Consider the following 9,923-nt stretch of genomic DNA (forward strand, 5'->3'; position numbering starts at 1 on the left):
CTGAATCACATGTCATCCAACCACAAGCCCAAACTGTCTCTTTGGATGTTAGAAACACCTCACTCCATTAAGTAGGAATTAGCTAGAAACTTAGACCCAGCATCAGAACAAAGGAGACTAGTAATTAAATCAACACTATTTAAATGTGTGTTCAACGTTTTTTAGCAGAAACCAGGATATAGAAATTTTCTGTGCTCAAAAATCATAGACAACTCTTTTATTTATAGTTATTATTTGCCTTATGCCACTAAGAAAATTTACTGAGAAACAGATGAAACCATTTACTATGTAAATAATCAAGTCAACCACTTCAGTCCAGTTTGTTCCCGAAAAAAAAAATGGTTCTTAAGCCTCCTATTCACTTCCTTCACGTGGAACCACTACTGTCGTATCTTTATCCACAGGCTCTTAAAAATGGAAAATAGAAACTTTTCCTCCTGGTCCACCTCCAAGACTATGGCCCTCTCTTTCAGCATTTTTGCCTTCTGATTATGAATCACAAGGGCCCCAAAGAATCCCTCTGTCAAGGCAAGTCCCCTTCAAAAGGGGCAGAAAGGGCCATGTCTGACCTAAAGAAAACAGACTCCTCTCCACACCAAAAGGGAAACGGAAGCCCGGGACCCCTCGTGCCTGAGTAATGAGGAGACCATNCAGTCCAGTTTGTTCCCCCCCCCCCAAAAATGGTTCTTAAGCCTCCTATTCACTTCCTTCACGTGGAACCACTACTGTCGTATCTTTATCCACAGGCTCTTAAAAATGGAAAATAGAAACTTTCCCTCCTGGTCCACCTCCAAGACTATGGCCCTCTCTTTCAGCATTTTTGCCTTCTGATTATGAATCACAAGGGCCCCAAAGAATCCCTCTGTCAAGGCAGTCCCCTTCAAAAGGGGCAGAAAGGGCCATGTCTGACCTAAAGAAAACAGACTCCTCTCCACACCAAAAGGGAAACGGAAGCCCGGGACCCCTCGTGCCTGAGTAATGAGGAGACCATCCAATTTCACTTCTGAGTTTGAGCTGCTGAAAACTGCCAGCTTCAGGTCACAAGCAACTGGCTGATCTTAGAGTGAGTGACCGTGCAGTGACACTGTGTAACTCTCACCTGCGCAGCACCAAAACTCTGCACAGAGCGTCTGCATAGGCACTTTTTTCTCTCAAAATTCCTAATATCATTATGATCACAAAAGAGCTGCCGCCTCAATGCCAAGCATCGCATCTATGCTGCAGACCAGCTCTGCCGAACAGGAGAAGCCCTTCCCCAGCGCAGGGGAAAAGATATCAATTTATACATTACCCGTCATTACTTATTAATTATTTAGGGTGTGGTTTATAGAAAGTTGAGTTCATTGGCATGAAATTTCCAATAGACTATGTTGGTCATTCGGTGACCTTATAATCATCTCTCTTGGTAGTTGTCCCCTGTCACTCAAGGAATAAAAAAATAGCCAGGACTCAAAAGCTGTATCTAAGGAGAGAGAAATGGAAGACAAGCAAGGAAGGAAGGTGGGCCCTTGTCACTGAATCAGGTTCTGGCTTGTGGCGCTCTTCCCAGACATCTCAGCTACACTTCAGTGTTGCTCTTAGGTGCAACCCTAACACTCAGATACTAAGGAGAGATAATTCAGTCATACCGGCCTGAAATGTTCTGAAGTTAACACCCCAGAAAGACTTCCTCCATTTTCAAAGATCACTGTATCATGTTTAATATAACGATGTAGGAGACATTTGAAAGAGTTCAGAAGATCAGAAGCATCTTACAATGATGATGTCCTAATTTCAGCATCTAATTTTGATCTTCCCCCTTATTACACCACCACATAAAATTGCCTTGATGTTTCCTAGAAATGTTGTTCTATTGATAATAGAACATATTAAAGAAACATTCAACGAAAATAAACACCTTTAAGAATCTGTCAGTATTTCACATTTCTAGTCATACTTCATAAACTTTATCACAACCTGTTAATGCAAACAATAATTAGTATTAGTCTACTTAGCATAATGCTTGGCACTTATTAAAATTTCATAAATAACCATTAAGTCATTATGTTATATGATAATATGGTATGTTACATGGTAACCTTTGAGTTATAAAGTAAGTGGGAAAGGCTATCAGAATCCATACACATCCTTCAAATGGGTTTCTTTATTTAGTGTTTTATACCCATACACTTCAATTGCTACAAAAAAAACCCCAGCTGCTTTCTGTATGTACTACCATGGTTCCTCTTTAAATTAATTGCAACTTCTCTTGATTCACCAAGAGTAGAATGTCTCCATATGTCAGTGGAGTCCTGACATACAAAGGATCCAGAGACACATGGAAAGATGCTCAATATCGCTAGCTATCAGAGAGATGCAAATTAAAACCACAATGAGATAATACTTCACACTGGTCAGAATGGCCATCATAAACAAAGCAACAAACAACAAATGTTGGAGAGGTTGTGGGGAAAAAGGGACCCTAGTTCATTGTTGGTGGGATTGCAGACTTGTACAACCATTATGGATAACAATATGGAATTTTCTAAGAAAACTAAAAATGAATATGCCTTTTGACCCAGCAATTCCACTATTAGGAGTATATCCTAAGAACCCTGAAACACCAATCCAAAAGAACCTATGCACCCCAATGTTCATAGCAGCACAATTTACAATAGCCAAGAGTTGGAAGTAACTTAGGTGCCCATCAGTAAATGAATGGATCAAAAAACTATGGTACATTTACACAATGGAATTCTAGGCAGCAGAAAGAAAGAAGGAGCTCCTACCCTTTGCAACAGCATGGATGGAACTGGAAAGCATTATGCCGAGTGAAATGAGTCAGGCGGTGAAAGACAAATACCATATGATCTCACCTTTAACAGGAAGCTAAACAGCAAAACAAAGCAAGCAAAATATAACTAAAGACACTGGAATAGAGAACAGGCTGACAGTGACCAGAGGGGAGAGGAAGAGAATTTCAGGGGAAAGGGGGAAGGATTCACAGGAACAAGTATAAAGGACACATGGACAAAAACTAAGAGGGGTGGAAATGGGAGGGAGGCGGGGAGCACTGGGTGTGGGGGGGGTGGGCTGGGATGGGAGTAAAAGACAGAAAACCGTACTTGAACAACAATTAAATTTTAAAAATGCTTTAAAAAATAGGAGTCCTGAATCACAGCCACAATGTAGCGGATATGGCAGATGGCAGCAGAGTGTATTTTAAAATTATCTGATATTTAAAAGACTTATATCCTAAAGTGTGTCAGTCTTTAGGCGACAAAATTACAAAGATGTAGGAGTAGCTTCCCTCACTGAAAATTTACACTTTGCCCTGGCCAGGTGGCACAGTTGATTGGATCATTTTCCCCTGCACTGAAAGTTTGCACGTTTGATCCCAGGGCAGGGCACATTCCTGGGTTGCAGGTTCGATCCCTGGTTGGGGCATGTATGGGAGGTAATTGATAAATGTTTCTCTCTCTCTTTCTCTCTCTCTCTCTCTAAAATCAACTGACATATCATCAGGTGAGGATTTTTTTTTAAAAAGTGAAGAAAGCAGGTACAGAGGAGTTAAGTAATTTTGCTCACAGTCAACTGCTAGAAGTTAACAGTCTATCCCCAGAATATGTGATCTTACCTATTATGCTGATTTAAAGGTATATAACCTGCCATCAAGAAACTTACAGTCTTACTGGAAAAAAACATTTCAGGTAAAAAAGATGTGAGGATACTCACAAGGTAAGGGATTAGACTGAACAAAAAAGTAAAGGACTGGTAAGTGACAAACCACATGAATAAGAAAGCATTTTAATCAGAAAACATCCTGATTCTGTATGCATTAAAGACAAAGGATGCAAATACATCTTTAATGAATATTCATTCTCTTTATATAATCTTGGACTGTGACAAAAAATTTAAATATTTTATTTAAGAGTTCTTAAGTTATGCTAAAGAATGGGATTGATAAATAGCAGACTCAAACTCTCTGTGTGTCAAGAATTGGCCAATACAGTTCTCCAGTTATTCCAGAAAACAGCTCTCTGAATTTTATGCTACATGTTAAAAAAAAATGGCCTTAGCAGTGCAGATAACTTGGCAGGAATAGGAAGCTTCTAGTGGAGCAGTGTCACCGAGCTGACTACCCAGTAGCTGTAGGAGCACACCTCCAGAAGGACCAGCTTGCCTGGGTTTGCCCAACACTTTCACAAGCTCAGCACTGAAAGTCCCACCTTCTAGGAATCACTGTTACCCGGAAAAATCCTAACAGCTGGTCAACATAGAGCCAGCACTGCCTTTGGTCTTGAGTGAGGCAGCTGAAGGTGGAGGCGGAGAACAGAGGTTGAGGGGAAAACAGACCTGTATTCCACCTCCGCCTCTGCCACTTACAGAACAACCTGGAACAAGGCACTTGACCCCTGAGACCCCATCTTCCTTATCTGTAATGAGAGGATAACTGCCCATGACTTCTGAGAAACCATAAAAAGTTCCTGGAAGACTGTCTGGTATAAAGTAGTTGCCCAGCAAATGGGAGGCATTATTACTGTATTCCAGGAATTCTAAAATCAAACTAACTACATAAGCAACTGTGTCTAGACAGGTTTTTTTGTGTTTTTTTTTTAATTGGGGTGGTGGGAGGTGTATCTATGACCATGATTATTACAGTTTTTAAAATGTCAATTCATTTGATGGAATTTTTTGTCAAAAATCCATGCTGACTCATGCTCAGTTGTTGTTTAGATTGAGCATGTTCAAAACTCATTTATGAGTAAGATTCAAATCATCTTTCCCAAAGTAAATATTTAAATTAAGAATAGAATGGCCTGTTACTACTCACAAACTATTTCCTTTCAGTGGAATTTTAGGAATAAAGAGGAATGCAAAAACATCATTCAAAAATATCCAATTATGCCTCGCTGGTGTAGCTCAGTGGATTGAGCTAGGGCCTGCAAACCACATGATCGTGGTTTGATTTCCAGTCAGGGCACATGCCTGGGTTGCAGGCCAGTCCCCAGCAGGGGATTCACGAGAGGCAACCGTACATTGATATTTCTCTCCTTCCTTCCCCTCTACAGATAAATTTTTTTAAATCTTTTTAAAAAGTCTTTCCCTTAAAAAAATCCAATTATCTCAGTTAAACTGTAATGTTCTACACTAACCTACATTTTTATCTAAAAAAGTTCTGATTTATACTAAGTGCATTATAAAATGGTAATTAGAAGAGAACCAATATATAATCCCATTCTATAAATTCTTTAAATTCACATGCAGTGATAGGTTGCCCAGAATAAGATCCATTAAATTCTCTGATTTTAATTTTTGTATTGGTACCTAAAGAATTCACGTTTCACTGACTGTAACTTTCGTATCCTATGTTGTCCTCTAAGTACCTACTTAAGTAAATATAACTTGCTATACTTGAAATATTAATTACGTACATAGGATGCATTTTGATTAATTCACTTTAAAATTCAGTCTGTCATTATCTATCTTCTACTATATAAGGGCTTTAATTTACAATCACAAGTCAGTATGGATATGGAGAAGTGAGGCAATGGAATCTATTTTATCTACCTAGAAAGTCTTTCTCACCTATTGGGTACTACACTGAATAAGAATTTTCAAATATCACCAAAAATTTGTATTCTTAAAATTATGTTTATACTTTATTTTTAAGAATCATTTTACATTTGAGCCCATAAAACTTTAAGTTTATGACATAATACAATTTAACCTAAGCAATTAAAAGATACTGAGAAGGAAAGAAATTGCTCAAAGAAAATGTAAAATCCCATGTGTTGCTGAAATCAAAAGACTGTCTCGATCAAAATTTTCTGAATACGTTGCAAGTGGATAAACTCATTCTAAAAACTCCCCACCCACATTGTTCTCTGAAGTCCCACCCTCCTATTCCTTAGCATAGAATACATGTTGGTTTCCTTTTTTCAACATGTGCTTTTTTAAAAGTCAAATACATATACCATTCAATCTTGGGACATTACAGGAAATGTGATTTAGATTCCTCTCATTACTGCAACATAAGGCATACAAAAATCCCCTCGTACTGCTTATACTCCTTCTTAGGAACATAGTCGATTCTGTCCATATTTTAAGAAATAAAGGATGACCTTTTCCTATATTTTAATGTTTCATATCATGGCTTATTTGTTCTCTGAACCCAGATTCTGATACCTCGAGGGCCTATAAAATGAGTCTAGATTACAATCACCATCCTAAGCACTTTTAGCCCGGGGCTCGGAAGCAGAGCAGGTTTCCGATTGGGTAGAGAAGGTCCTGAACAAAAGCCTTTCTTTTCCAGATACATTACACTTGTAAAGAAAAACATCAGAACTGTCAGGTAAGTAAACATTTTACTAATCACACTTGTTGCCAATGTGTCCAGCGTACTGCATCACCGGCGACTGACTTGGAACTCCGGGAGCACTAAGACCTGTGGGGGTGACTCTGGCTCACCTGCATTTGACCCTCATTGTACAACCAGGCTGCAATTCCGCCTCCTAAAGTGAACCCACCCCGCAAAACCAAATTCACCTGAATGCCTAGGAGAGCTCATCACAAACCTGTAACCCTTAGAAGAAAAAAACAAAATCAATAATATAGGTCTCTCCAACTATTCTCTAGCACCTTCAGGATTTCAAACTTTCAACGACTTCAAACACTTACCAGCAAGGAGCTTCCACTCACTGCAGGAACAAAGGCAAGTGTTGGGTGCCTGAGAGGCCATGTTGAGGTACTCATTTTAACTTCCCAGGGATAATTTAACTCTTTCATGAATGGCTGTTTATTGGGAAAATGAACCGAAAATCCACTAGAGACTTTCTATTCTTCCGGTTCCTCTGGCCATAAATGGCCTTGGTCTCAGAAGTACATAATTCCGCCAAAGAGCAATCAAAGAAACAAATGCAAGTCTAGCTCCCTCAACAAGGTGGTCACGAGGGCAGTCCTGGCGAGTGTTCCTCCGGCCACGCCATCCAGTGCTGCGACCCCAGCCTCAGCCCCGAACCCTGCGCCAGCCTCGGTTCCCGAGCTGGCTCCGGTTCCAGAGCGGGTTCCAGCTCCAACTCCAGTACCAGCCTCATCCCCAGACTCTGCGGCAGCAGGAGCTGCGACCTCAGCGACCTCAGCGCCAGCCCTGGCGCAGCTTCTCTCACAGTCGCTGGCTGGTCCTGCCCTACCAGGCAACTTCCCTAGTGGCCGTGTGGTCTGGCTGCACTGGGTCATTCGACCTCCATCGTGGACAGCTAAGAGCGATGAGGCAATGAGGGTGCTGCCCAAGTTATTGGAACTCTGCTGGGAAACCTTGACAAGCACTCAGTGAAAGTCACTAATTGCTTTTCAGTGCCGCACAGTGAGTCAGAAGATGAGGTGGCTGTTGACATGGAATTTGCTAAGAACGTGTATGAATTGCACAGTGAAGTCTCTCCAAATGAACTCATCCCGGGCTGGTGCGTCACAGGCCATAACATTACGGGGTACCCTGGGCTGACCCAATACTACAGCCGGGAAGCCCCCAACCGCATTCACCTCGGGGCCTCCAGAATGGTCGCCCTGAGCAACAAGGCTAGGTGGGCACTTCAATGGGTGTCCCTGGGAAGATCACAGGGGTGATGTTCACATCTTGGACAGTGAAATATGCATATTATGACACTGAACGCATTGGAGTCGACCTGGTTCTGAACACCTGTTTCAGCCCCAACCAGGTGATTGGACTCTCCAGTGACTTGCAGCAAGTATCAGGATGATGGCTGGCGTCCAGGGTGCCCTCCGGACAGTGTGGCAGGATGCTGGAGACGTACTGTCTGCAGAGGTGTCCACTGACGATGCTGTGGGCTGCTTCTTGACGCATCTGGTTCACCAAGTACCCAGGATAGCTCCCAATGACGGAGACATACTCACCAGCAACATCCATGACCTGCTAATGGTGACCCACCTGGCCAGTCTCCCACGGCCACAGATTGCCCTCAGTGAGAAACTTGTAAAGCTGGGCATGCACCCAAGCAGCACCCCTTCGACCCTGGCCCCAGCTCTAGGACTCAGGATGGAGGGAAGTGGAAATGGCTTCTTGTGATCTGAGTCACACTGAGCGAGTCAACTGCTTGTGACTCTAAATAAACATAGCTTATCTTTTGTAAGTGAAAAAAAAAAGTCTACTATTTCATCTAGTGCTTGTTACAGTATGTTCACTGTTCTTGCTGATATCCTGACGTACTTTTTAGAAGTGGCATTTTTGAAAACCACAAAAGTACATATTATTCTATCATTTTTCCTCAAAATATTATTTTATGTCTCAGAGAAACTCGAAACTGTTTTATGGTAGTAAGAAGATTTAAACATTTCTAGGTAGGTTTAATTTGTGTCCACAACTATTTAAGGTTTAAATATTTAAATTACAGAACTAAACATTCCTTTGCCTGTTGAATAAAAACTAGAAGAAAATTAAAATGACCTGTGATTAAAGTAGAATATAACCAGAATGTAATATAGTATATAATATAATATTGTTCAGGTTGCCATTTCAGAAAGTTGCTATCTTCAGTATGCCTTTAAATCATTTTCACATTTATTATAAATCCAGATTTCTAATAGAATTAAATCAAAATACTTAAATTGTATAATAAACTATTGCCATAACACTGAAGATTTCTTCAGTCACACACTCAATAGACTTTTGTGATTTGTCATGAAATTTTCACCTAATTTTTCAGGTAAGTGATTGTAATCTAAAAGCTTCTTTACTGTTTTCACATGATTAATGGCTTGACTGGCACTTTCTCTTTAAAAGAAAAAAAAATCTCTACTAACCTTCCCTCTAAGTGAAAATAGAAATAATCTTAATTCTAAGTACTTTGCACACATTGCAAAAATACTAAATGGTAATGTGCACTGCCTCTGACCCTTTCTAGTTCTATAACTCTTCATAATCCATCTCTCTAGCATTGTTCTTAACTCTGGAAAAAGTTATTGAAGAATAAAGCAATGAATGAATTAGCACTGCAGTTTTAAGAACAGCGGCTATTACTGCGTAACACAAGCAGAGGGGCAGTGCCGGTGTTTGTTCACTGATGGAAACCAAAGGAGGGTCCATTACCATTGCTCACCAAGATTAGCTCTCTGATTTTAACCACGTAACTCTCAGCATGAGGAAGAAGTTATGGGGATGTCTTGTTGGAAGACAAATGACCAAATGGGCCTACAATTCAAAATTGTCCTCGATAATAGATGAAGGAGAAGGCAGGCCAGAAAATGTCAGGTCTGGGAGTCAGCGAGGCGGATGGGTACGGGAGCGCACGAGGTGAGGAAGGGATGAAATGAGGAGCGCCGGGGTGACAAGCAAGAAATCAACTCTTTAAGAGAGAGGAGTACCTAGAGAAAAAAAACATAGATCCGAGTTTTATGTCACCACATAAGAAAAGACAAGTACATTCTAAGGGATCACACAGTGGACAGAACAATGCCCCACCAGCACCCCACTGCAGAATGTCTGTATTCTAGTCCCCGGAACCTATGAACATGTGATGTGATATGGCGAAGGAAATTAAGGCTGCTATTCAGCTGACCTTAAAATGGGGGGGGAATCTCCCTGGGTTATCTGGGTGGGCCCAAGGTCATCACAAGGGCCTTAAAAGCAGAAGAGGAAACTGGAAGACGGGAATCAGAGAAAGAGGTGGGACCAGGGAAGCACATTGTATCATTCGTTGGCTTGGAAGGGGCCCCCTCTGGAAGCTGGAAAAAGCCATGAAGCACATTCTCCCCGAGAAACCTCGGGTGAAGAACACAGCCCCGCCAACACCTTGATTCTAGCCCAGGGAGACTGNAATGGGGGGGGGGGAATCTCCCTGGGTTATCTGGGTGGGCCCAAGGTCATCACAAGGGCCTTAAAAGCAGAAGAGGAAACTAGAAGAAGGGAATCAGAGAAAGAGGTGGGA

The 9,923-nt window shown here is 41.3% G+C and overlaps 1 pseudogene; it reads left to right on the forward strand.

Annotated features, from left to right (window-relative positions):
• LOC119000065 (eukaryotic translation initiation factor 3 subunit F-like) overlaps nt 1-8,065 on the forward strand; it is a 76,901-nt pseudogene extending 68,836 nt beyond the window's left edge.
• The last annotated feature ends 1,858 nt before the right edge of the window (nt 8,066-9,923 follow it).

This window comes from Sturnira hondurensis, unplaced genomic scaffold (assembly GCF_014824575.4).
Source record: "Sturnira hondurensis isolate 20B ecotype Veracruz unplaced genomic scaffold, ASM1482457v3 Scaffold0015596, whole genome shotgun sequence".
Lineage (NCBI taxonomy): Eukaryota > Metazoa > Chordata > Mammalia > Chiroptera > Phyllostomidae > Sturnira > Sturnira hondurensis.